The 5000-nt window shown below is 43.5% G+C and overlaps 1 protein-coding gene across 1 annotated transcript in view; it reads right to left on the reverse strand.

The window, feature by feature from the left end:
- Positions 1 to 5000, reverse strand: part of LOC134442889 (adhesion G protein-coupled receptor A3-like) — a 313923-nt gene that overhangs the window by 233388 nt on the left and 75535 nt on the right. The gene's annotated exons all lie outside the window — the stretch shown is intronic.

The raw sequence follows: 5000 nt of genomic DNA on the forward strand, positions 1-5000 counted from the left end.
TCTCTCTCTCTCTATCTCTCTCTCTCTGTATGTGTGTATGTGTGTTTGTGTTGGCGTCTAGTGTGTGTGGGTAACCCTGCTATGAAATTGAAAAATGAAGCAGTATGTGAGCTGCAATTATGTCTGAGATAAATGTAATGCATGTGTGAATACGTGCATTGGTATGTTAATGTGGTTTACACCCGTGACCTGCGCATTAATAAGCATGGAAATACACACATTCAGTACATACACACACACGGACACACACACACACAAACACGCTCGCACGCACGCACACGCATACACACACACACACACGCGCACACGTGTGTGCACATAAACACAGAAACAAATGCAACACATACAATCTGTACGTGCACACACACACACACACACACACACACACACACACACACACACACACACACACACACACACACACTCACTAAGCCTTATATCTGAGTTTAGATCTCTCAAGAGGACTGTGCCAACTTAAACTGTGTGATTAAGTATGCATAGCGCTGAAAAAAAAAACATGATTATGCATGCTGCACTTGATGTCTGTATCCCTGAATCAATCCACTCCTACTTTATATGAGCTGTATGCTTTGTCTATAGCCTGGCTCTTTGTCTTTGACTTCAATTTCAAAAGTATTGTTGAAAACATTTACATAGTACGTTGCACTGTGCTAATGTATTGGTTATTGAGTACATTGGTTAACGTCTTTTTTTTTTCAACGCACTTCTGCCATGACCTGCCCCCTCCGAATTCTGATTGGTTAGCCACTTAGTTCCGCGTTTTAGCCGGCTACGTCATTCACGCGCCCTTGTTGATGTGTTTACTGGCGGTGCATTTGAACAAGCTACGACGAAAAGCACTATTTAAAGATAACTACTATGGTAATAAACAGATTATTATTGTATTGTGTGACAAAGTCAGGCCTGTTATCTTGACATCCAGAGCACACTCTGATTCCCATGGTGATGGTCACTCCATCACATATTGGATATTGCATTGGCTCAGTCGTGTACCAGCAGAAACCATTCACTCCATTTCAGTTCCATCCATATGGAAGACACAACTTTTCTTTTTTCTTTGTTTTTCTTTGTTCAATAGTCCTCCAGTTGTAGTGTGGTGTGTGTAGTGTAGTGCCATACAATTAGCCCTGCACTTGTGAGACGTAAGTATTTCATTCGGTGTGTAGTGAATCAGCCAATTCCAGGTGCACCTCACTGTTGCATAATCACTGAGTGAGTTTATATGCAGTTCAGTATCCCGAATATGAGGCATATCCCGGTTATGGTCATATTCGGGATAAGGTGTTTATATGAGCATAGAGCGTAATATCTCAGTTTACATTCTTGGCGGGACTCTGATGAAGACGCATGTCGAAACGTTAGTCTCACTGCACTAAAAAATAAATTACAGAAAATAGACATCCGTGTGGCACCAGATTTCTTTCCCTTTTTGCCTACATTCTTGGCCTCATAGAATTCTCTTCAGATGCGTGTAGCCTGGATACCAGCAACAGCGTTCTATGGGAAGCCCCGCTATCCGGGATAAGGTGTTTACATGCGCCAGTATCCCGACTTCTGACAGAATACTCCACCTAGCATATCCCGATTTCTCAAAGTCCCGAATAAGAGCTTATCCGGGATACTGAAGTCGGGATAAGGTGTTTATATGTTCAAACGCAAATTCGGGATACTTAATATCCCGATCATATTCGGGATATTGAACTGCATGTAAACGCACTCACTGGTGCTGCCAATCACCTAATGACCTGAATGACCTTTGGAATGCACATCACTGGAGTGGGGGTAGTCGATTTCTTAAGAGGATAAGGTTTCAGAATGAGGTGTCATGTATTTTGCAATAATTGCTTAATGTATTTTCTTCTGTTGAAATAGTAACTGAAGTAGTGATAGGCCATCGCTCATCTGTTTAGAAGGTGCAGGAGTCAGTAGAAATTTCTGTATAAAAAGGAGGCAATCTGCACACTTCAGGTCTATTTTTGTGCAAAGAAGCTTTACTAGACTTGCAAGCTTTCGGTCCTTTTAGACCTTCATCAGGCTGCCTAAGGACCGAAAGCTTGCAAGTCTAGTAAAGCTTCTTTGCACAAAAATAGACCTGAAGTGTGCGGATTGTCTTCTGTTGAAATATAAAAGGGTTAATTTGCATTACATCTGCATTAGTTTTTGCATTATACAGTGCCCTCCATAATTATTGGCACCCCTGGTTGAGATGTGTTAAAAGCCTTAAAATAAATTCAGTGTTTATTGCAGAAGAATACTGTCACACTGAAAATTGTAGGAAAATGTAGCCTTCAACTCAAATGAATTGTAAGAAAATAAAAAAATCCCTGACTAAAAAATAATTATTTTTCATTAAATCACCTGTTCCACAATTATTGGCACCCTTAACAATTCCCAGGAAATAAATATAATTGAAGCATTTCTGTCATTTCTACAGTAGTTTACAAAGTTTACCAGAGTATGTAGGAACATTTAATTAGTAATTCATCACTTCCTGTTTCCCTGGGGTATAAATATGACGTGACACCGAGGCCATTTCTCTTATCCACTCTTAAACATGGGAAAGACAAAGGAACACAGCATACAAGTGAGGCAGATGTGCGTCGACCTTCACAGGTCAGGCAGAGGCTACAAGAAGATTGCCACTCAACTGCAGCTGCCCATATCCACTGTGAGAGGAATAATTAAGAAGTTCAAAACAACTGGAACAGTGGTAAACAAGCCTGGACGAGGACCCATGTTTATTTTGCCACCACGCACAGTGAGGAGGATGGTAAGAGAAATCAAAAGATCTCCAAAGCTCACTGTTACAGAATTACAACAAATGGTAGCATCCTGGGGTCACAAAGTCTCCAAATCAACCATAAGGCGCTGTCTACACGCCAACAAGCTGTTTGGGAGGCATGCACGGAGAAAACCTTTCCTCACTCACAATCATAAATGCAAGCGTCTGGAGTTCGCCAAGCGGTATTGGGGCTTCAATTGGGACCGTGTGCTTTGGTCAGATGAGACCAAGATTGAGCTTTTTGGCAACAAACACTGTAAGTGGGTCTGGCGTACCACGAAAGATGCGCATGCTGAAAAGCACCTCATACCCACTGTGAAGTATGGGGGTGGGTCAGTGATGCTGTGGGGCTGTTTCGCTTCCAAAGGCCCTGGGAACCTTGTTAGGGTGCATGGCATCATGAATAGTTTGAAATACCAGGACATTTTAAATCAAAATCTGTTGCCCTCTGCCCGAAAGCTGAAGCTGGGTCGTCACTGGGTCTTTCAGCAAGACAATGACCCTAAACATATGGCCAAATCTACACAGAAATGGTTCACCAGACACAAAATCAAGCTCCTCCCATGGCCATCTCATTCCCCTGACCTCAACCCCATTGAGAACCTGTGGGGTGAGCTGAAGAGGAGAGTACAGAGGAGAGGACCCAGGTCTCTGGATGATTTAGAGAGATTCTGCAAAGAGGAATGGCTGAAGATCGCTCTTTCTGTCTTTCCCCATCTTGTGAAACATTATAGGAGAAGATTCGGTGCTGTTTTGTTGGCAAAAGGGGGTTGTACAAAATATTAACACCAGGGGTGCTAATAATTGTGACACACATTATTTGATGTCAAATAATTATTTCTTTATGTGGGATTTTTTCCCCACTGAATAAATGCACTTGTATTGAAGGTTGGATTTTTCTCTTTTTTTCCATTAAGGTCCCATATTATTTAGAAAAAAAATAAAATAATTGGAAGCTAAAAAACACATCTTAACCAGGGGTGCCAATAATAATGGAGGGCACTGTAGTTGTGCCTATATGAAGCTATACTTGCTAAGTCAGACTGTGAGGAAAGTAACACAAATCAGTGATGCTTGGTGTGCAATGATTTAATTGAAATTGTGGGAATTGCTGTTTTTTTTCTTTCACCACAATGTCAACAACTTCATATTGTTACAGTATTTATCACTGCTGTATTTACACAGTTATCTCCATCTCTCTCTCTCTCTCTCAAAATCACAATATGAGCAACTTTCCACTTGGCATGAGGGGGCCGCAATACAATGGACTAGTATGTATGCCCATTCACACACATGAGCAAATTGTTCAATGACCACTGCAAGGTTGCCCCACACTGACGTCACGCAGCCTCCAACCTCCGACTCCGTAGTGTTGTTTGAGCTGAATGGCTGTAGCCAGGGCCACTGACAGCTTTGGCAGGGCCCAGGACAAAGTCATATGAAAGGGCCCCCTACCCAAATACATACAATGTTATAAGAAACCAGTTCTGGGCCCCCTTCATCGCTTTGTCCCTGGCCCGTGACAACTGTCCCCTTTGTCCCCCCGTGTCGGCTTCCCTGGATGTAGCTGCTATTGAACTGACTCTGGTTTGTACTTGTGCTGCATTGTATGGGCATAGCAGTGCTTTCTTTGGGTGTTCTCCAGCGTGGCAAGGGTATACTCGCTCACTCACTTGCTCGCACACTCACCAGCATACTAACTACACTGCGGTGGTGTGCATGTTTTATGTCCTGCTGAGTGACCTGCTGCTTTCTGCTTTTAGCTTGTGTCTGGATTAGATATGGGTGTACTACAGTACATGGCTATGACCACCACTCCTGCACCTCATTCACACACATGCCCACATGCACGCATCCACGCACGAGCACACACACAAACATGCGTGCGCACGCACGCACGCACGCACGCACGCACGCACGCACGCACGCACGCACGCACGCACGCACGCACGCACGCACACACACACACACACACACACACACACACACACACACACACAAACACACACACACAAACACAGTGTCTGGACATGGGTCTATTGTTTGCCTATGCCAAAGCATGTCCCTGCAACTATAGTCTGGGCACTATTCGTACTTTCATGCTTTTCTGTGTTTTGTTTCATGTGCCTGCATCAACAGTAAGTCTATGGTTGAAAACACCAGCTGGTGCAAGCTGGATGAGGTCCTGGGTCTGTAG

The sequence above is a fragment of the Engraulis encrasicolus genome, unplaced genomic scaffold (assembly GCF_034702125.1).
Source record: "Engraulis encrasicolus isolate BLACKSEA-1 unplaced genomic scaffold, IST_EnEncr_1.0 scaffold_25_np1212, whole genome shotgun sequence".
Lineage (NCBI taxonomy): Eukaryota > Metazoa > Chordata > Actinopteri > Clupeiformes > Engraulidae > Engraulis > Engraulis encrasicolus.